At 37.5% G+C, this 24,154-nt stretch overlaps 1 long non-coding RNA gene across 1 annotated transcript; it reads left to right on the top strand.

Moving 5' to 3' along the window:
• Positions 1-791: 791 nt before the first annotated feature.
• LOC308185032 lies at positions 792-21,558 on the top strand. Its single transcript, XR_013943079.1, has 3 exons — positions 792-1,007; positions 6,949-7,006; positions 21,297-21,558. It is a non-coding gene; the product is annotated as an uncharacterized lncRNA (long non-coding RNA).
• Positions 21,559-24,154: the final 2,596 nt, after the last annotated feature.

Below are 24,154 nucleotides of genomic sequence, written 5' to 3'. Positions count from 1 at the left end.
CACCCTTAGGGACTGTGACCTCCCTGGGCAACCTGTACCAATGCCTGACTACTCTTTCTGAGAAGAAATGTCTCCTAATTTCCAACCTAAACCTCTCGTGGTGCAACTTGAGGCCATTCCCTCTTGCCCTATCAGTAATTATCTGTAAGAAGAGGCTGATCCCCAGCGCCCCACAACTTCCTTTCAGGTAGTTGTAGGGAGCAATAAATTCTCCCCTAAGCCTTCTCTTCTCCAGATTAAACAACCCTAGTTCCCTTAGCTACTCCTTATAGGACTTTTGTTCCAGACCCTTCACCAGCTCCGTAGCCCTTCTCTGGACACGCTTTCTTATCTTTCCTGTAGTGAGGGCGTTAACAAAACCAAACAAACAAACAAAAAGTTTATTTTCATAAAATACATCTTGTGGATGATACCTTTTGCTATGAAAGATGGTAAGAGGTTTTGAATATATACTTACTCTTCACACGCACACACTAAAAAAAAAAGAGAAGTTTCAGAATGATCTTCACCAGGTCTGTGTTAGGACCCAAGAGGCAATAATTAGCTGTGATTGCCCTGACAAGCCTCAGCTGGGATGTTTATACCTGCCCCAAACTTCCACCCATCTCTCATTCATCATGATAAAAAACATTAGCTCAGTCCTTGACTGAGTTGTACTGTATGTTTACCTGTTTTCTGCCCTGGTCTTCTTTCATACATGAACTCTAGACATGTATTGTAGCCTTTTTTCACGTTCTGTCTCTGGTTGTGTCTTCAGCTACACCTGACTGGATATCTTGGAGGGACCTGGTTCAGCCCCTACGTTTTGTGGTCTTCACAGAAGTAAATTCTATAATGGAGAACATTGAATGAGACAGATATTTGATTGAAAGCATTGCTGTGGAAATTGAGAGCTTATGACTATTTAAAACCAAGAAAGATGTGATCTGAAGCTTGTTAGTTCCTGAAAATTCATAATAGTTTGTTCCCCTGGGATCATAAGGGGGAAAATCTAAAAGACGGAGAAGGTACATATTGTTGGAGACCTCTGCTGTGATAGGTGTCTCATAATAGTTCTCTTCTGTTGCTACTCTGTTGCTAATGCTGTAGAGGTTGTTATAGCAGTTAATCTTTGCACACAAGAGTACAAGGGCTGACTGAAAACTTTCCTAGAAAAGGGTGTATATATGATGAAAGAATTCAGTAGCATGTTATCTGAACTATTCTAGTGAAACTGAGGGAGTGAAAAACAAATGCAAACTGCTTATACTGTGGTCTTTAAAACTGGGGTTCTTACTCTTGTTTGGAACATTGTGAAAGGGCATATCCTCCTGGGCAAGCTCCAGAAGTGTGGGACCCATTAATGGACAGTGGGGTGGATGGAGAACTGGCTGGGTGGCAGAGCTTGGAGGATGCCGAGTCTAGTTGGAGGCCTGTGGTTAGTGGTGTCCCCCAGGGGTCAGTACTGGGTCAAGTCCTGTTCAACTTATCATCGGTGACCCAGACGAAGGGACAGACTGCACCCTCAGCAAGTTTGTGGACAATACAAAGCTTTCCGGAGTGGCTGACACACCTGAGGCCTGTGTGGCCATTCAGAGGGACCTGGACAGGCTGGAGAGTTGGGCGGAGAGGAACCTCATGAGGGTCAACAAGTGCAAGTGCAGGGTCCTCCCCACATGCGGGGGAACAACCCCAGGCACCAGTACAGGTTGGGGGCTTACCTGCTGGAGAACAGTTCTGAGGAGAGGGACCTGGGCGTCATGGTGGAAAACAAGTTAACCATGAGCCAGCAGTGTGCCCTTGTGGCCAAGAAGGCCAATGGGATCCTGACCTGCATCAGGAGGAGTGTGGACAGCAGGTCCAGAGAGGTGATCCTCCCCCTCTGCTCAGCCCTGGTGAGGCCACACCTGGAGCATTGTGTGCAATCCTGGGCTCCCCAGTACAAGAGGGACATAGATGTTCTACAGCAGGCCCAGCGCAGAGCCACAAAGATGATTAAGGGATTGGAGCATCTGTCCTATGAGGAAAGACTAAGCGAGCTGGGCCTGTTTAGCCTAGAGAAGAGGAGACTGAGAGGGGATCTTATCCCTCTACAAATACCAGAGGGGACAATGTAAAGTGGATGGGGCCAAACTCTTCTCAGTGGTGGCCAGTGATAGGACAACGGGTAATGGGTATAAATTGAACCACAGGAGGTTTCATCACGAGGAAGAACTTCTTTAAGGTTTGGGTGACAGAGCACTGGAACAGGCTGCCCAGAGAGGCTGTGGAGTCTCCTTTTTTGGAGATATTCAAAACCCACCTGGATGAGATCCTCTGTAACATGCTCTAGGTGACCCTGCTTGAGCAGGGGGATTGGACTAGATGATCTCTGGAGGTCTCCCTTCTAACCTCAACCATTCTGTGCTTCTGTAATTTTGTGATTCTGTGACTCTGTGAAAGCCATCAACCTCAAGCTATCACAATTTTTACTAAGTTGACTTTATGCTAATAAGTATATGAGAATTAAAAAAAAAAAAAAAAAGTTGTTTTTGTGGGCATCTGATCCTAAAACTTAATATTTCTCAACTTCTGTAAATTAATTAGCTAAGCAAGCACATTCTGTCAGTTGGTTTTGGTTCAAAACAATGATCATTTTAAGAAAAGGTAGAACTGTTCCTAAACTCTTTTCCAAAAATGGAGGTGTTGATAGCGATGAAACATATTCAGTGTGAAAGGCTGATTCTGCTCATCTACCCCAAATTTGATTGTTCTTTTTCTGGTACTCGTGACAAAGTGTATTTAATGAAAATAAACTTTTTTTTTTTTATCACCTAAAAACAGTAGTAATGGATCAGAAACTAACAGTGTTAATGATTTTGAAAGAATCATAACAATTTCATAATATAAACCTCTCTGAATTTTTGATAATGAGGTGGGAAAACTACTGGAAGCAATCTGTAGGTTTAAAGCTTTTAGTTGCAGGTCCAGTGACCTTGTGTCATTGTAATGTAGCAGAATCTGTCCATGAATGGGAGCTCAATCTCTCTGTTGATAAAACTAGAAGAAGATATGGGAAGATATGGAAGTATTTAGAAGTTGCAAATTACAGGGAAGGAAATAGTGTAAAGAAATGTTCATAAAGGCATGAAATTGTCATTGCCAAAACTGGTAAGTTTTTTCCATTTATGAATTTGAGTGGCTCACGTGGCCACAATGTTGGCCTCCAGTTGAGAAGTGAAAATGTGGAATCTCTGAGGAACTCCGGTGGTTATAATCATCTGTGATATCCTGAAGCATAAAACTAAGATTGGTTTACATTGGTACAAAGCCTAACTTTAATTTCTGTAAAGGCCTGGGGAGAGAGAATGACCTTTTTAAAAATCTCCCTATGACCGAACACATCAAAGGATAATAGTCTGGTAATTCTAGAACATGTTCTACTGAAAGTCCCACTTTAGAAATGTTCACTTCTTTCTTGCATACATGACTCTGCAGAGAATTGAGCTCATAATGAAGCCAGCAAGAAGGAGCTCTGAAGAAGTCACCAGTGCTTCGCTGGATCAAGAGATACTTTATTATTATTATTATTAATATTATTATTGTTATTGTTATTATTATTAGTGTCTAATGAAGTAGGCTGTTTGATGAGAAGTGGAATTAATACATCTGTGTCCTGTGATTGAGGGTTTTTGAAAAAAAAGTTGAGCTGTAAGTTTTCCTGTGAGCGAGCAGTAATGAATCTTTATTCTTCTACCTGACCTCTCTTCACAAAAATTTTAGGGAGCAAATCTGTGTGACAGCTGTATCATTTAGTCACATTTGACTCAACACGGATTGAAATAACTGAAAAGAACAAGTACAAGCACAGACATGTGACTGCATGCCAGAGGCTTCTGTGAGAGACCATGCAGAGCAGCCCATACTCTTCACCTCTAAGCAGGCCAGTGGTGTGCTGGACTCGTGGATTTACCAAAGAGGCAGATGTTTGCTGTCAGTGTTAAATCTCTCTGATGAAGGACAGTGTAGCAACAAGAAGTTCAATGTCAGTCCTTTGCTTGACATGTACAAAAAATAATTAAGAAGTCCTTGTTCTAAGAGCCTAGTCTTGCCTGGTGCAGGCAGTACTGGAAGGCTGGAGAGGACTTCACCCTTCTATAATCCCTCTCTCCTGCTCCTCCCCACGTTTCTGCAGCAGCTTCTTGGGTTTTCACATCTGAGTATCAGTCATCAAACCCTCCACAGGACATGGAGTTAACACTGTGCTGCCTGGTGGGTCAGCCCCTCTGATGGTCAAGACAGAGTACCCTATGGGGCACCTTGTGGCCGTTCTCACCCGTAGTCCTCTCTGCCTTCTAAAGTGGTGCAAATGCACATATTGTGTCACTTCTTCCACCTGTTAAGGTAGTGGGACACACAAGAATTTCTTTGTACACATCTACAAGGTCATGCATGTATTTCAGCCTCTGATTGCTTTTTTTGTTTGCTTCTTTCTGTGTCATTAGAGGGGGTTATTTTTTATGAAGTCATAAGTAATTTTTAGGGTGCTACTTTTGCCTGTTAGATATAGTTATATAAAAGCATTATACTGTTCTTCACTGACACCAACAGAAATAAATGGATAATTGATTTGTATAGGTGCTGTATCTCCAGTTGTCATGGAACGTTATCATCTGTTCTTTTTTTAAAGATGAAATGTGTATCTTATTCAAATGCAGCCAGACAATGAGAAACAAATGGTCTCTGAATAGTATTATGCAGCAGATTTCCCTGCCTGCTTTAGCTAGTCTCTGTAAGGGCAATGCCTTTTTGCACAGCAGTGTCTGTGAAATAATGTTGCTGAACAGCACATGAACAGACGATGGCTTGCCAGGGTGATACAAATAGAAACCCAGCTCTGAGGTTATGGATTGGGGTTTATGGCCCTAGATGCCCATTTCTGTGATGTTAGAAATTCTAAACGTTAGACAAGATAGATACCATAAAAGAATTATAAAACAGAGGGGTTTCCATGGTCTGTTATGGTGGCTGGTGAATAAATAAGTTGCAGGAGACTTGATTCAGAGGACCAGGCAAGTTTGTGTTTTGTCACTTTCTTACTTCCCTGCTGGTAGGTCCCTGCCAGCACAGTGTGTGCCATACATTTGTCCACTGGACCAGATTTCTGTAAAAAGGCTTTGAAATATTTGAAAGCTACTGAGCTACTGTAAAGCACTGAGAAGACCATGATGGAACTGTCATTTGAGGGATGAGAAGTTGCATTTACAACAGAACAGAGGAAAAAAAAATAACAAGGAACAGAGGAACAAAACATTTAATTAAGGCATATCTTAGAAACAGTCATGCACAGAGAAGTAATAAGTAACAGCAGGAAAACATGCATATTCATATGCACCCCATAGGCATGGTACATGCCTTGGTCTGTCCAGTGGTTAGTTAGCTATATCATAGCTCTATTAGTTAGCTATATCGTAGCACTTCTTTTGTGAAGTCCTATTGTAGTTAGTCCTTGTTCTTCCAAAGTTAATGATGCTCTTCCAAGAACTTGATTTGTGTGAAAAACAAACAAACAATAATAATAATAATAATAATAATAATAATAATTTTAAAAAGACAATAAGTACTTCATTTGTTTTCACTCTCAGAGCTGCTCAATTAGTACAGCAACCTGAACCAAGTTAGTGTTTTTTTTGCTTTTCATGCCTCAATTTCTGTATCCCTCCACCCCATCGGATGAAGACACTGGAAGGCAATAGTTTTTACAGACAGTGCTGTGACAAGTCTATCTTCAGTTTTAATGTAATTAAATACTTTGCAAATAGGAGAACAGGAAAACATTTGAGGTAGATATTAGCTACTGCATCTAGCTTTAGGGACAGGAAGGAATAAAAAATATAAAAAATATAAAAAATTAAAAAAACTTATCTCTATTACAAAAACTGCTCTGTCAAATATGGCAGTTACCAAGTTCCTTAATTTAAATGAACATAAGTAATAAGTACAGCCATTATAAAGGGAGCAATAAATCAAGGTATCAGCCTCTGGTGACAGCCCAGGGAGGGTCCAGGGTGGAGTCTCCCTTGTCTCTGTCGTGGCTCCCCTTCCTGCTGCTCTGTGCTGCTGCGCTCCCTCATGTTCCTGGAGGTGAGCCCTGAGTCCCCGAGACCTTCATTGTTGTAGCACTTCCTTCTACGTTAGCAAAAGCTGTCAAGATTTCTCTGGTTAATAGAAATTAGGAGAAAAAGATAATTAATTCTACATCTGTGTATATATATATTGTTTATAACATTAGAATTCTTGTAAAAGTTAAAGGAGTAAGTAAAACAGAGGAATAAACTAGTCAGTTTTAACCTAGACAGGTGGGGAAAATTAGGCATGATAACAGAAGTTAAGAAAAAAAAAAAAAAAACAGATTTTCCTTTTTAGACTTTATAACCTGTGCCTAAATCTTATTTTATGGCTCATTTACTAAGGTTTTGAAATTCTGTTTGTGATCAGTGCAGCCTTGCCTTCTATAAATGCAATGGAAGAATACAAAATAACAAACATTTACTAAAAACTTTTGTTCACTAGACTTTCTCTCTGATCATGTGATCCTCACAGATAAACAGATACTGTACATATTTGCAACTCAGACAAAGGGGAAAATGAGGCAGAGTAAAAAGAGTGAATATGATTACACATGATTATAATTGTTCTGATTTTAGGATAGAACAGACTTTAGGTATGAGCAGCATGTCTCTTCAGGAATAGTTATGAATCCTGAGCGTACTGCTGCATATTCTAAACCTAGACAAAACACTTTTGTGCAGAGGATTGATTTTGGTTGATTTATATACTGTGTTGTCTGCGTAACTGAAAAAGATAGTTGTGGACTGATCAGTTTATCTGTCCTCAATTGCCATTTGACAGCAAACCATGTTGATTTCAATACATGCTTTCATTTATGAGTCATAACGGAAAATGCTGTAATTTTTGTTTGTTTTTCAGAGAAAATGAAAGCACCAACTGAATAATGTCTTGAGGTACATCAGAAGTCTTCTTATTGGTAAGGCTGAAATAATATATAGTTAAAACTCTTGATAAAACAGAAGTGAAATGAAACTGGATCATTAGAATAAAGCATAAGAACGTTTCTTCTCTAGTAGTATTTCCATATTGTTAGAATTAAATGTTTTAAAAACAAATGAAATGTTAAAGGTGAAATTACTTGATTCATCATTTTCTGTGAGAGACAACATCTTAGTGAGAAAATCTTAATTTTCCATGATTCTTACAGTACTTTTTTCTTTTTTTCCCCCTGGAAAAATGATTCCATCACAGTACTTTAAATTGTCTGCTATATGCATGAGGAACTAGTGGATTAACAGTGATTTATTCAGTAGAATGTGTCTCATAATTTTTCAATATCAACATGTATTTTACATTTTCAGAATAGTTTTCTTGCTGTTTTAAAGCACAACAATATAATGATAATACATATTTGCTTTACTCATGTGTGAGGTTAAAAGAATGTGAAGGTAGACTAAAAAATCAATGTAATTTTTCAGTTAAAACAGAAGGAAAAATGAGGCATAGTGAGGCAGAGGCATAAGACATATGCAATAATTCACAGTGAAAACATATATTTTTTTGAAGATGTTTGCGTGTTTATTTTGACAAGGAATTTAAAAGCATCTCTGTTAAATAATGGGCTCTTTCTCCAGCCAGGTCAGTTTAGGTTTTCTGGACAATAATTTATTCCTGCACAAAATGTCCTGGATGGTAGTTCACACCATTGTGGAATTCATGAGATGAGCAGTGCCTCCAGGTTTTATTATCATGCATTTCTCTGAGGCTTGTAAGAACAGTTGTTCCATCTATGCATGTGTGAATACAAAGCCAGTTTTGTTAGCTACCTGATTAGATTCCCTTTAAGAAACAAATATAAGTTTGTATATTGTTATGTGTTCCATAGCAGTTCAATCAGATTAGACAAGCTGCATTTTTTCCATGGATATTTGCAAGTATTCAATTCAGATCAGTATTTCTTTTTACCTTCTCGGATAAGCTCTAACCATTTTGACAGTACAGATTGAGCCCTATGAGCCATGAAAAGCTGAGGGACAGATTGCCATTTTCTTTTTCTGACAGCAATAAGCTCTTGCCCACAAACAAATAATTTAGTGTGTTGAAGAGCTATGGGAAACATGCAGTATTTGAATGATTGCCATTAAAATTTGTGCTGTGATTTCAAGCTAAAAGTCTTATTCAGGGCAGAAATAGAGGTCTCATTAAAGTAAAGAATGTCTAACATGGTAAATAAAGGTTGTAGCTTTTATTTTCTCCCCCAAAAGTAGAAAGAAAAGCAGCGTTCAGTATGTTATATTTCCCCACAGAGTAGTTTGTGTGCTTGAAGAAAGCAATGCAACTAATCAAATCTCAAGTTGTGCACTTGCTAAAAACAGGCAAATATTGAAAAATCAGCCTGGTAATACAAATGACTTCTTCATGGAAGAATGAAAAAGAAAAATGTAATTATTTTTAAGAGACATTTGGCTAGTATTTATATATATGAGATTTTTAGGTGTGGTCACCCTGGGGTGTTCACAGTCAGCACTAGATATCCAATAGAGGAGTCTGAAATAGGAATGTAAATAGAGTCATATTTATGTTGTGAGAGGGTCTAGCTTTTAATGTATTCTGCTTAGAGGCAATAAATAGCACTTTTAGTTTGTAAATAGATGTGATTGGAATTTTGTATGTTTCAGAAAAATAGGACTTGTAGAAAGAAATTCCATTTTTCATCTGCTAGCAAGCTACACTGTATTACAGCCCAAATAATGTATTTGACAAACTAAAACCAGAAGGAACAGAAGGAAAAGAAATGATGCCATACTACTTAGATCTTTATTTTTCTTTTATGCACCTCTAGGAGCTATAAGGAGGAAAGTAACATCAAGGGAGAAAAGCATGTGCTCGCCTGTGTTTAAAACAAATGAATCAGAATAGAAAATCCTAATTGAAATTGCTTACTTGCCCCTCCATCCTGTCCCACTCCTCCCTGCCCCCCCAGCCCCAGTTATGCTGTTAGCATCTATCTACCAAGAGCAAAATTTCTAGATGGTGTGAAATCCACAGATAAACATACTACATACCTGAAAATCTATGGACTCTATTCTATCCTGAAGGGCACTGCTGAAGTTAGTTACTGCTCTTGTTGATTTCACTGGGGCCAGAATTAAGCTCTTCATCAGAATGAAGCTGGTGAAGAGCAGTACAAAACTCTGAGTGATTTGGAACCCCTCAAAATCCCAGTGATTAGGGGAATGTAGTTGTAAACACAGAAACACAAATATTTTAAGAGTTAGGTGATTACAATTAATATATATTATATGAAATACTCTTTGTATTCATGAAGATGTAATCTCATGTTTCTCCCACAGTATTTCCTTTTTTTAAAGTTAAAGGTGTGTCCAAAGAAACACATTAATTAAGTAAGAGAAAAGTGTCTTTGACATGTTTCATGATGTTCATCAGAGAAATAATAAATATATATATATATATAGGTCACTGTTCCAGCAGATGACACTGGAGAAACTGAATGTCCCCGACTGATTCTTGTTTTCATGTGACATTTTCTGTATCAGAAATGGCTGTTGATTGTCAGCCTGACAATATATATTTGCAAGAAATTAGTGTGGGAACAGTACCAGGGAAAACTGCTGTCAGTTTGGGATAGTTTCTTCATTAAGTCATGATGATGACAGAGACCCTAGAGTAAGTATGCAAAATAAATTCTTTAAAGAGGAACTGAATAAATGGAAATGTTTGAGTTTCACATGAAACATAATTCTTAGCATAACTTGATTCCCAGATGTGTTCATTACAGCTATGGTAGCAATGAGGGTGCCATTCCTAAGCTGAACTTGTGCATGGAGCTGTCTAAACACTGCACATAGTTCATCTTAACATATTTCACTTTAAATACTTTGCCTGCTTAGTACACTTTCCCTATGAGATGTTTTGGTAACCCAGTTTTAGTGGCAAAAAGTGCTCACAGAAGACAAATTTCAAAGTCATGCATTCCAGTTGTCATGGAAACTGCCCTTTAAATTTTTATGCACAATTATTCTTGAGGGAATCATAAGCTAATCTGAGGAAAGGAAAAATGTGTGGATTCTCTGACCTGCCACAAGCTATTAGGCTAGAAACTTGAATACATGCAATGAACCCCTAGGGGTGAAAACAATGAAATAACTATTTAGAAAAGAGGTGTATGCACAGTGAATTGACTGTCAGCTTTGGCTGGGTGAGAATTTGTCATGATGTGCTCCAGAACATGCACTTGTTCTGCTACTGAGGTCACAGTCCTGATGTCAGTGATAATATCTCCTTCCTACAAAGTGCCTCCACTTCTGGGTTGTGTGTCTTAAGTATATGTACAGTCAGTGCTATAGTGAAGGGAAAGTGTCCTTGATCATATTTATATTGCCTCTCTGGCTTAAATTCTGTCTGTGGCTATAATTTTTTAGTTATAATTCATCTATATCTCACAACAACCGACTGTCGTTTTCTTTTTGCCCTTCTCCTGACAACTTACTTTGTACTGTTTTAATGCTATCAGTGCCACTGACTGCCAGCACTGAACTGTGTTCAAATCCTAGGGGGTAGGGGTGATCCAATTCTATGACAAGCCATGGAAAAGCATATTAGATTTCTATTACATGGTGAATATAATTGGAAATTTTGGCTAGAAGATAGAGAATGAAATCTTAGTGTCATTTAAAGATCATTCTCATCTTTTTATTGATCTCTATTAAAACCTGTTAAAACTCTTCTGTAATATAGAAAGAAAAACACCATGGCAACTCAAATAACTTTTATTTGGTGGGAGTGTCAACAGAGAGCATACATGTAAACTATGTGTAAAAGAAAGGATATTTAAAAGTATGACATCATGTGAATCAAAAGCCATTTAGGTTGTTCAGTGTTAAGATGATGTTGCCAGGATGAGAAAAGTGATTTTTACTTTGGAAAAATAAAAAATATCATCCATTACCATGCAAAGGACCTTGTAACTTTCTCCATTGCACTCTTAGACTGCAAGCCCAGGTGCCCATCTCTGCCAGCCTGGGGACAGCTGCTGAAAACTACATTAAATGCTTTTGGATAGTTGCACAAATGCATGGGAAACTTGCAATGCTGATGTGTTTTTTCAACACAGAATACTTCCTCTTTCAATTTCACCATAAGAGGGTGAAGCGTTGTGGTTATCCAGCTTTCACTGTTCACCTGAGAAATGAAATCAAGGGACAAATGCGGCGGTGAGAGCTTGCAGCTCTCCCTCACATACAATGATACAATGTTCCATGCCTACTCCAAAAGGCCACCTGCCATTTGATTCCATGGAGGGACACAGAAATCCCTTCTAGGGGTTGCTGCGTGGTGTCACTGCTGGTCGAGGTTGTCGTGACACCAAGCTGGGTGCTGGCACATGGTGTCAGTGCTTAGTGCAAGGTGCTTAGCACAAGGGGATGTAAGACATGGACAAATTACTCTCAGGGCTATAAAATGATGGTGTAGGTTGACCTCACTTTTCCCAAGGCAAACAGTGACCTGGGATGAACTTGCCAAAACTTTTGTCTTGACTCTTTAGTCTTGGTTCTTCAGGCATCAGAGAGTCTGCTCTAAACATCTGGGTTTTGGGTTTGTATTGTTCTTTTCCCTTGTAACCTGTCTGGAAGATAGTGAAGGAAAGATTTTCTGGGTTAGAAAAAATGACCTGATTTTTTTGCTTTAAACTGAGAAACCATTGTCCCAAGATGATACCCAGACCAGACCTTTTCTAGGTCTGGGGATGAAGGTTGTTTCTGTGGGGGTTAAAAAAGCATTTGTTTTTATGTTACTGTTTCTTAGGGAGCTGCCTAAGAGGTTCAAATTTAATGTAACTGGAGGTATATGGATTGCAAAACTACATCATTTACACATATCTATAAATATATATAAATGTTATAACAGGGGTCTAAAAGACTAAATAAAGTGCCAGAGAGAAAGAAATAAGGAAGCTCAAAGTTCAGAAGTCTTCAGGGAAGAAAAAGTTCCTGACCAGGACAGAGAAATGAGCATTGCCAGTCTTGGAGCAAGGTCAGACATAAGGAGGTGAATTAATTGCCTGAAAAAACAACTTGTTTGGCAAGATGGGGATGGTGCAATCAGTGAGATACAAGTTAAGGAATTGGTGCAGACCTGCTGGAAGCTAGTGACAGCTGTGGAGGAGGAGGAAAATCTGGAGCCGCTGTAGTGGATCCTGGTGTGCAAGCAGCACATGAGATCCACCTGCACTGCATGGTGGTGGGGTGCAGGGGCACAGGCAGGTGCTTGCAGCTCACAGCCGGATTGTTTGCCTGCCAAAAAACTCCTCTGGTGACACCCAAGTTCCATGCGTGGTGCTGTCATCAGCTTAATCCACCTGCACCTGAATTCTGGAAAGAAGAAAATTTAATTCTCTCTGAATAAACTTCTGCCTTCCTTTCCTCTCCTTTAACTGCATTTTCAGCCGTCCACAATCTGGTCTCAAAGGGCATGCTTTTACAGTTTTACTCAATTTCCGCACAAATTGGTGGAAAAATTAATGCCCCAAATATTGAACCAGATCCCAGGAAATGTTGATTCCAAGGGAAAGATGTATTCCTCTGGTAATGATTAGGTCAGTTGTGTTTTGGTTATTCTGTCTTTTCTTAATTTTGGTCTTTTTATGTCCCTGCAGTTCCCAAAGCTCCAAGTAGATATATGCATATGTATATAGATATATACATATCTATACATAGATATAGATATATGTATAGATATAACTGCATATGTAATCATGAACTGGAATGTTCATTTGTTTTTCTAAACTTTGTACATTTACAGCTGAGTTCTTTGTGCTGAATTCTGGTCTAATCAAAGAAAAGGACTCAAAAGAATTCCTGCAGTCTTGAAAGAGGCATATCAGTTTTGGCTGTGCTGGTGCACTCACGTCCCTTCCAGTGATGGATGGATGGGTGTACTAGCTGAAATGAGAGTTTCCCAGTCTTTGTTTCATGTACCCAAAACAGGGGACTACAAACTCCATAGCTCTGAATTGGAGACTATCTGTAGTTCTCAATAAGAAGTCTTCAGTTTGTACTGAGAGTAGAGGCTGGGTGGGGTAGACATGGAGATGTAATAACCCCCTTCTAGCTGTCCCAAGTCCCAACACTCCCATACATCCTGTAGATGCTTGCTCTTCAGTTTCTTCCTGGTGTACAAGTACAAAGGTTAGACTTTACCTCTGCATCTAATGAGGTGCATAATGATTGTGCAGAGATACATTCAAATATATATTTTTTCTAATCAGATGTTTTGATTTTCTTAAACAGAGTTTGTTTTTATTTAATAAATGTTCAAAAGATGAGAGGTGTAAAATCAGCAGCGATTTTTGAAAATGTAAGCTGAAATGCACCTTGAAGATTTTGTCCTATATAAAATATTATGGCTGAAGTTAAATAGTCCGTTTAACTAAGTAGTGGAAAGATACGTGGAAGTAGCAACTAGAGAGCTTTCATGTCTTTCCATGTGTTGGGGATGTAAAACTTAGCCACACTCCATTCATTGTACGGTTTTCTGAAACAAGGTGGCATGCTTCATTTTTTGCCAGTGAATCAGGACACTACTGTGTAATCAGTTCCCATTATTGTACATAATGGTATGAGCAAACAAAGCCCCACAGTGAAAAAAAGACATAGCCTGAAAGTCTTTAAGTCAGCGTATAACATGAAAGAAATGAGCGAAGAGTAGTATTGACTAAGAGAATTTATTGAATATAATGGCTTTAAAGTGATGCAATGTGTCATCAAATCCTGCTCTAGTGAGATCCAGTAGAACTTATCCAGTTAATCTAACTTCATTGTAAAATTCATAGCAGTGTATCTAAAAACAAAACCTCCCAGCCATCAAAACTCAAAAAATTCTCACAATGAGGTCAGTGTGTGAATAATGGCCTGTTTTTTGAGAATGGAAGACATCACTAAGAGGTCTGTTTTGATACCACTATTCTGTTGACCAATTACAAAAACTGAGTTTGTTGCAATTGTGACTAACATAAAGTATTTGTCACCATTTTCAGAAATTTCTGTAAAGCTAAAAAAAAATCAAACTTAGAATGAAAAAGACATACACAGTAATAAATGGTAGATTTACAATCCTCAGGAAGATATTTTTAGCACATTTTTTTAAGCTCAATGTTGTTTTTTTTTTTTCCCTTTTTTTTTTTTTTCAGAATTGGAGGAATTCAGAATTCATGAAAGGAAGGATTCAAACCAAAGCATAAATCAATTCATCATCATATTTTGCATGACAGAATGATAGATTATATTTTTTGAAACAAAGTAAAGGTCAACACAATACACATTTCTTTACAGAGGGCAGCATCTACATGCATTCCTTTCACTATTTAAACAACAAGTAACTTATAAAACACACCCTGATATATTGATTTTCTTTGAACTCAGTCAGGTGAGGCTATATGGGGTAACCCGTCTTTTCATATTTTTCATTGCTGGCTGAGAAATTCAGCTTGGTAATTCAGAGGGTGTACTCTGAAAAAAAAAAAAAATCACTCTGAAACTAAGACAGATGGAGTTGAAGAGCATTTTCTAAACCCGAGACAAAACATTACCACAAAGTCATCTTAAAATGTCAGTTACTTTAAATTGGCAATGAATTTGCATTCACTACTGTGTCATATGTTGAATAACAGCATTCTCCTCCATCATGTTCTGGGTGAAAATGGTTTGTTTTCCACATCTCTATCTTAGAAGTCTTCCTTCTCTTTGGAGCTACCTAGTGAAAACTTATCCTTATGGCAGCTGTCAAAATGCAACGATTTAAAGAGAAACATTGCCTCTGAGGTGCAAATAAGAGTATTCTGCTTCATCTCCATCTTCTGGGACAACCAGAGTTTCAAAGAGTTTTTTGGATTATTTCATATAATATTTCCTCTTTACTCTTCAGTCCCAGACTCTCAGGACTAAGATCCTGTCATCATATGTTCAGGTAATTAGATAATCACTCTTCTAGTGAGAGGGTTTGAATGTATGAGAAGGACTTAAATCTCAGCTCAGCTCCTTAGGCACTTTTTACAGAAGTAATCTGAATTACAAGTAAACTATAATATCATTGACATTGACAGTGCTCTGAATACTTTGGTGTCTGAGACATGGCACAGTCCCTAAATTCAAGCAGGTGAGCTATAGGTCCTACAGCAAGGTACAAAAAGTCTGTGTCTCCCCCAGCAAATACAATGGAGGCAGGAGTGGAAAGGAACAGCTCTGGTGTGTTGCATGTCCATGTGAGACTTTTAGAGCATTGTACTTCAGGTTTATTATAGTCCTGTCCTGCAGGCTGAAAGTCTGCTAGCAGCTGTAGTGTATTTGGCACACTCCTGAAGTTCATTCTTTGGGTTTCTGTCATCTGGAGGGAAACCAGTTCACCTGCTCTGAGACAGCTTTGTGATGTGAGTGGAGATGATCCAGGGGTTTTCTACAGAAATGCTTTTCTTAGCCAAACAAATATGCCAAGTCTCCTTGCTGGCTTTGTGAAGTTTTGGCTTTGAAATAACTAATGCACATTTGATCTGTGATACTATGCAAGGATTTATCTATACTGTCACCTGAGAATTCCATTCCAGTGTTACTGGCTTGTAAAAATAACAGAATAATCTGGAAGAGTAGCAATAGAAGAAACAAAACAAAACACAAAAAGGCTTATGTAGGCTTAGTAGGAAGTAAGAGGAACAAATCTTTAGGGAGACAAGTCTGAAATGGGACTTTTATGGATAGGATCCGTTCTTTACACACCTAGAAGACTGCCAGTTGTCTTTCAAGTTTGATGTGTTCATGCTCATTCCTTTCAAAAAGTTTTATATGAAGATTTTCATCATCTGTGACAGTTGTTCTATGACATTGTAGTAACTGTTCACATATCTCTGCACATCTGTCTCTGTTCCTCCACACAGTAGTATGCTTTGAATTAGATGGATCCCTGCTTATTCAGTTTTCCCTCTGAAGTACTGGACTAACAACATGAGAGGAGAATGTATAGACATTTTTTTGTAATTTACTCACTAGTTGTACAGAAATTGATGAGGAACACCCCTTAAATTATCCACAAGACCACTTATTGATTAACTGCACCAGTATCCTTATTCATTATTTATTTATTTATGCATAAATCAAATAAAGATAATTAATTTACTATAAATTAATTTACTATAAAACTAGTGAAGTGAAATAAGTAAATAAAGTATATACTAAACTAAATTACATCCCGGAGTTCACAAACTAGAAAGGAAGATGTGTTCACTAATGTGGAATAAAAATAAAAATAAAAATCAGATTCCTATGCTTTACCATCTGCACTACTTTCTAAAGCTTGTAAAGCAAAAGTCTTCAGGCAGATTTTTCTTGAATCATTTTAAGTAATTGTAATGTGAAAAATTAAGAATATATACTTAGTCTTGTTAATCTGGATCTACTGCAGGACAGAATTTTAAACTATGTGGAAATATGTATTTTGTTTACTTGCTTGTTCTTACAGTGCATGCCTCGTCTTACCAGTTTTATACTATCCAAGAGAAGTGGATGACCTTTTTCCAGGTTTATTAGCAATATTATCTTAATGGAAATAAATATATAACATGTTTAGATTCTTACCTTAATAGGAGGTCTTTAAGAACCAGCCACTTGAAAGGATGAGTTTTGTCTCAGGGCTTGTGTACTGTCCTTGAAAAATCTCGTGTCTTGAAGTTACATGTTAACAGAAGAGGCGGCACTTTCTCTCTTCATGATCATGGTATAAGACAGAGAATGTCTGTTTAAGCATTGCCTTATATTTTGCATCCAGCTTCCAGAAAATCTTATCTTTCATAACTCTTTTATTATTTCAGTAGAAAATAATAATAAATAATAACAATGATGATAATAACAATAATAACAAAACAATAACAAAACAACAACAATGATAATAATATACAGGAAAGAAAATAACTATGTTTGCTCAAAATCTAGTATTATTTGTTTTGCTGATAACCAACCATGAAAAGGTGTTTGTACAAAAGACTTTTACATCCTGACTTCACTTAAACAGATAAAGTCCTAGTTTTTGTTTGTTTGTTTGTTTGTTTTGTTTTAATAGTAGGGGATTCATACCTGTCCAGACTTGAAAAGTATATTAACAAATACAATTACAGTAGACTTCAGTGGTTGACCAGAGAAATAACATTTTAGCTTGGAATGACCAATAGTATACCAGAGCATTTTTTGTTGTTCATAGTTCTCTCTTTCTATGGATATGTGTTGAACACTGTCCTTTCTACTAATTTAATCTTTCTGTCATATAATAGTGAGTATTTCATGGAACTACATACATTTAGGTAGGACCCTGGAAACAACAAAATCTGTCATTCAGCCAGAGTTGATTATGATACGACAATTGCCTACTTAGTGGAGTTACCAAAATTCAGAAAATAATTACTTTCTTAACTCCCTCAAAAAGCCATTGAGAATCCAGTTTTGTTATGGCCTTTGACCATAAATTTCCTCTTGGTGTCTTTCCTTTGTGCACTCCGCAGGATGTTGCAACAGTTCAGCATAATTCTGAGGAGCTTTGTAATACAATGATCTCAGAATTGTAGGCTTTCCTGCAAGGATGGAAAGAATTGGAATTTTGAGCTTTCAGGAAGCAGTCCCAGTCAACAAAATGCTCCTACTTGATTAGCTATTTCAGATGCAGTATTTTGGAGGTTCCTTTCAAAATGAGTTTTCACTTAATGATGAAGAAAAATAAACCTTGATGAAATCTTGATAACATTGAGTACTTCTCTTTGTAGCCACTTACACTTCACCCTGATTGTTAAGAGTGTAGAAGGTCAATTTTAGAGTGAAACTAAATCAGTAAACTCCCAAATCTATAGATATACTATTTTTCTGCTATAAATGTATTAAGTATAATTCCTCAAGCATTCACATATATTTTGTTTTCAGAATGTCTGTGCTACAAGGGAGAATTACAGTATATCCAAAACTGTGTTATCAAAAATTAAAGTAAAGAGAGAAATTCCTAATCCTTAAACTCTTATCTAGTTTTGTAATCTCTCAGTATAAAGGTGACATCGACAGAAATTTAAAAGTTTGATAATTACTGAAGATTACTGTGAATATAACTCTCCACGTTTTGTGTAAAGGTTGAATACATACTTAATAGTATTTTTAAGAAAGGGGCCATGGTAAGGATTGAGACAAAAAAAAAAAAAAAGGGAAGACTCATAGAGACATTGTATTTTCTTCTGTTTAGAACTCTATTTATTCTAAGACAGATTGAACAAGATCCCTGCTTCACTCCCATTGAATTTCTTCATATTGGACTGAAGCAGTAGATGGGAAATTGTACTCTTTTGTTGGAGAGATATTTGGCTGAATGGCAAAGGGCCAATGGAAGATTTTAAAACAGGACTAAACCAAGACCTACGATCTCAGTAATAGATCTCCTCTAAATTACCAAGGACTGAAAAGTGGATTGATGTTTTATGGAAAGATGATATCTTTCAAGCAGTGCTTAGGAAACCTTGCTTTATGAATGTTCTCGCTATATGAGGAATAGTAGTGTTCCTTAAAATAGCTGGGCTAACAATAAGTGGAAAATTGTAGAAAGGTCTAATATTACACAGGAAAAAGGAGAAAAGTTGTCTACTTATGTATTTCTGATAGTCTCTTATAATAGTTTCAAGATATAAGTTTGTTAATGTCATCACTGGATAATAATCATATTTAATTTTTAGTGTAAAAGCTGTCTTATTGTGAGTTCAAAGTTCCTGTTGTCTTTGATGAAATATAACCCAGGACATCTCTTGGGGATTGCCAAAATTATGTTGTTGAAAGAAAAAAAAAAAAAAACAGGCGTGTGTTGTGGTTTAATCCGGCCGGCAGCTAAATGCTATACAGCTCACCCTCCCCCCTCCCTCTCTGGGATGGGGGAGAGAAACAGGAAAGTGAAGCTTGTGAGTTGAGATAAAAACAGTTTATTAAGACAGGAGAATAATAATGATAACGATAACGATAACAATAACAATAACAATAATAATAATAATAATAATGTGTATGACACAAGTGATGCACAGTGCAATTACTCACCACCCGCTGACCGATGCCCAATCTATCCCTGAGCAGCTGCCCCCCCCACCCTGGCTAGCCACTCCTATATATTGTTTAGCATGACGTCGGATGGTATGGAACACCCCTTTGGCCAGTTTGGGTCAGCTGTCCTGGGTCTGTCCCCTCCCAGATCCTGCTGCACTCCTAGCCTGCCCACTGGCAGGACAGAGCAAGAAGCTGAAAAGTCCTTGGCTTGGTATAGGCACTGCTCTGCAACAATTAAAACATCAGCATGTTATCAACACTCTTCTCATCCTAATCCAAAACATAGCTACCAGCTACTAGGAGGAAAATTAGCTCTATCCTAACTGAAACCAGGACAGCATGAAATATCGTATTATTTTTTTTCCAACTGTGCAAACGTGGCTTCAGTAATTGGTGTAAATGGTAGCTCTCCAAAGAGAATGGTAAGATACTGAAGGGTTGTATGCTTATTTGCATCTTGGACATGTCTGAACATCTTACTGGATATATTAAGACCTCTAACTATGCAGATTTTCTTGCTTTGTCTTACAAAACTAACCACCTTAAATTAGCTTGCCATACACTGATAATCTAAAAATGATTAAATTCCCAATCAATTAAGTAAATATTTAAAATTTAAATCCTGCTTATGGGGGTGATTTATGTTTAATATAAGGGCTGAAAATAAAATTCAATTCCCAGTGCTTCAGGTGAATTATTTTGTGAGTGAGAAGAGCAAAAAGCTGAATGTAGAAAGGTATTGCTTTTTTTTTTTTTTTTTTTTTTTTCTGGCGTAGAGTATTTCATCTGTTGTCCTCATTTCCTTGCAGTAAGGAGCTTTAACATAGATTTGACACATTATGGCAATACCTCTATGTGTTCACTCATGGAAGCACTGCATGCCTGTATATAGTAGTCTATCTTAAAAATAATTGCTTGGTTTCAGTCAGAATCAAATCCTGTTTCTTCACTCAGGTGTCTCCTTTGACTTCAGTGTAATTGTCCATGTGAGTAAAAATAATTGGGCTTAGCCTCCTATAAGGTTTTGTCTCATGCTGCTGAAGGAAATGAGAAGGTTGCTCAGCTCACAGTTCTGTAGCATACATCACATGTTGCAGTTCTGCTCACTCTCAACTTTATTTGAGCCAATTTTCTGAGCTTCAAATTTCTGTGGTGAAAGGCTTCCTACCATGAATTAGGCCAATTATAGACAGTTCTGTAGCTACTTTCTCTTTACCTCTTCTTTTTTTAACACATGAAAAAGAGGAAATACAGAATCCATAAACACAAGGTGGTTTTAAAAGGCAGCATTGCTACCAGGCAAGAATATTTCATTTGCAGCAAGATATATACAGGACTAAAGGCTTTTATGTTTGTCCACATTTATTTATTTATGTTTGTCCACATTACGCCTCAGGCTATTCAGAGGGCGTAGGTATGCCTGGAAGGGGTGAAGGTACTTTTGTTGTAGTCCTGGCCTCGAAGCTTGCTCTAACTGCTGCTCCTCTTGATCACGAGGACAAAGGACAAAGGACATTTGTGCCTTAGGTCTTCCAGCCTCCATATCAACCTTTATTTTTAAAGAGGGTGTCAAAAGTGAACTTGTTTCTCCTACAGATGATTGTAATGCAATCATGACATATTGCTCAAAAATATTCCCATTCTTTTCTTTCCAAACAGATTCCTGGAAGAAGTCTTCCAAAACTAACTGTCATATCTTTCCTCACAACTATATTCTGGAGTTGAGAAAATTTGTTGCAAAACTCTGCAGTAAATGTTTCCACCAATTAGTATTAGATATGTTTTGACTAAAGAATTTGTTATCCCCTCTATTGTTTGGAATAGTTAAGTTAAAATTAGTCTCGGTATCATAACTTTCAATAAAATTACCTTATTATCATTTTTTACTTTTCCATCATGTTAAGTTTTTTGTCTCATGGTGTAATGTTACCTCAAGAGAAGAACATATTCTTTCAAACATTACACTAGTTGACAGGTTCAAAATCTCAAATATACTATACTATATACAAATATACTATAGACACTTGTTGGTAACTAGTAGAAATAAGGTCAGCACCAGAGTGCTTGAGGCAGGTAACGTTGTCTGAAATCTTTTTTCTATTGTTCCTCACTTTCTTTGTTCTGTTTTCTCTTTCCATCCAGAAGTGGAAACTGTTTCGCATGTCTGGATCTCCTGTGAAGATAAAGGCTGGAAATGTTACTATTTTTTAAAATTATCTTTAATTAAATAAAATAAATAAATAATTAAATAAAAAAAAATAATTATTTTTATTTTTTCACTCCCCATCTCACTTGCACATCTTCAGCTACTATAATTGTCCTCATCCCTTCTATGACAGACTTCTCTAAAAATATTATGAAAAAGTGTTTTCTGAATTCTTTCGAAAACCCTGCACTACTACCTTTATTTGCTTCTTTAATTTCTTTGTTTACACCATGAAACTGCTTGCATATGTAAGTACATATATACATAGCTCAGGTCCTCAATAAACATGGCTGTTTATGAGAATAAAATTACAAAACCTTAAGCAGTGTGTGAGAAAAAATACAAATTAGTCAGTTCTGAGGTTTGTATGTAGCCATTAAAATTTAGCTGGCCAGAGTGTGAGTGCGGAAAGATATAGGAAAGGGCCTGAGCCACTTCTTGAGAGAAAAGAAATGCAATGAGTAGCAGAACTTTTTCCCAAGTGGCTCACTAGAACTATACAGGTGATCTTTTTTTCTCCAGGAGTGAAGAAAAGTTTTGTTTTGCTTGTTTGTTTTTCTCCTGCAGCTTGTTTTCAGAAAGCTTGCAGGTAATGTGAAATCTCTGTGCTTCTGCTATGCTTGAATGACAGTGGCCACCCAGCCGAGGATATTTACATAAAAGAGGAAGGAATAAAGGTATCAACTTCCATTCCCTGAAATTTCTGGGTATGTTGACTTCAGTTTGTTTCTTTTGAAGAGGGACTACTAAAAATGCAGTGAAACCTGGCAGCATTCACTTAGACACAGACTTGCAAGATTTGCAGCTTTCAAACCGATACCATATATTGTGAAAATCAGGACAAACATGGTGAGAAATTACAACACTGTGGGATGGAAATGGAAAGTCACAGAAATAAGCACCCAACAAGAAAACAGGTTAGATTGCCTGGAAGAGACTTATAAGAGCAAAAGAGAGCACTGAATTTATAATTTCACACAGTTTCAGTGGAAATTGGTCATCCAATTATTTTTTGTTTTGACACTGGTGCTGTAAGTGCTGAACTAATGAGTATTAATGAGATCCACAGGCTAAATTATTCTCAACTCATTAAAAATACAATCTCTTGAAAAGTGGAGGATTAAAAAGTTTCTTACTTCACCTGATGCCAACTAGGAGGAATTTGTTCCATTTGAACCTGCTGCTCGGGGCAGCCTTCTAATACAGATGAATTGTGTATGCTGGTAGGAAAGCAGGGTAAGAAGTGACAACATCTAGATAAATATCTGAGTGTTGGGCCCTGATGAAGACCATACTATGTGTTGCTTTTTTTGTTTCCTGCTGGGAACTTTGCTGGTGCAGCAAAGAATTCTGTACCTGCAGTAGAGAAATACCTCTCTGTGTCCTGGTAACTGGACACCAGGGACCAGGGATGTCTGCAGTACTGCAATTGCTGTGGAGACTGAACCTGGCACTGATCCCTGTCTTAGGCAGCCCTGCAAAGTCCTCATTCTCCTTTCCTATGTCATATCATCCACAAATAATTCACTCAAATGTGGATTAATGAAATAATACCCTAAGCCATTGGAGTGACTTTCAAACTGGACTTGGTAGGACCTAGATCCTCCTTTGCAGACATGTTGTTAGACTCCCAAAGTCATACTCAGAACCCCAGCAGCAGTGTTTGAATGCTTGTGCTGCAGCCATAAGAGATCAGAGAGCCACAGGGTTGCTCTGCAAACTAATGGTTGAGACGCCATCTCTCAGAATCTGCATTCTTTGTTATTTTTGTAACACCCTTTGTGAAAAAAAAAAAAAAAAAGGGAACAAAACCTTTTTCATGAATACTTATCAACCTCAGAAGAACAAATTACACTGAGAAAGGAATGTTCATACACAATTCAGAGTCCAGCTGGTTCATATAGCCAGCAACCATTGTGGTGTATATACATTGTGGTGCCTGGAAGTGTTGTCAGTTTTATGTACAATATTTTGGGTACTACTTGACTGATACATCAGGAAGTTTGATGCAGAATGACTTTCTGAGTGTGTACACTGCATTTGGTCAGGCACTGCAGCCCCCGCTGAGCCTCCTAGCTGTGGTACATATAGCAATCAGTGCACCAAATCATGTACATGACATTGCGTTTGAGTAATGACTGTAAAAGACACATTCATTCTTTGCTTCTGGATTTTGTTTTGTAATATCCTAGGTGCATAAAGTACCTGAAATGCCAAGGAACAAGGAAAGGAGCAAGGAAACAAGTTTCTCTTTTTCCTGTTTTGGGCAGAAACACAATAGAAGTTGACCTTGCGTGTTTAACTCTCTTTCCTGTTAAAAGTCCAAAATAGTTTAGTGTAAAGGGTGAAGTACATGTTTGTGGCAAGTTAGTAATAATGACTGAGACTGCACATTTCAGTATTAGCTTTGTTTCTGTATTAATTTTATACATCAAAGACTAGGAATATAGGCTTTACCTTAGGAGGTATTAAAATAATACCATAAAAAACCAGCAACAAAATGGTCCATAGTTCTGGCAGATATTGCATAGATACAGACAAAATATACATATATACACATTATTTCCTTGCAGTATTGTGTGCATTTAATTTAGTCACCTGTATATAATGTTACTATTTACTTCTGGCTTTTGATCTTGTGTGTCTGTATTACTGACGTATATTTAAATGTCCTTTTCACAGAAATGCCAGTGGCATCCTGGCACGCATTATAAATAGTGTGGCCAGCTTGGATGTGGCACTGGTGAGACTGCATCTCTACTACTGTGTTCAGTTTTGGGTTCCTCACTACAAG

This window comes from Anser brachyrhynchus (assembly GCF_964034855.1).
Source record: "Anser brachyrhynchus genome assembly, chromosome: Z".
Lineage (NCBI taxonomy): Eukaryota > Metazoa > Chordata > Aves > Anseriformes > Anatidae > Anser > Anser brachyrhynchus.
This window is presented reverse-complemented; position numbering and strand designations above follow the sequence as displayed.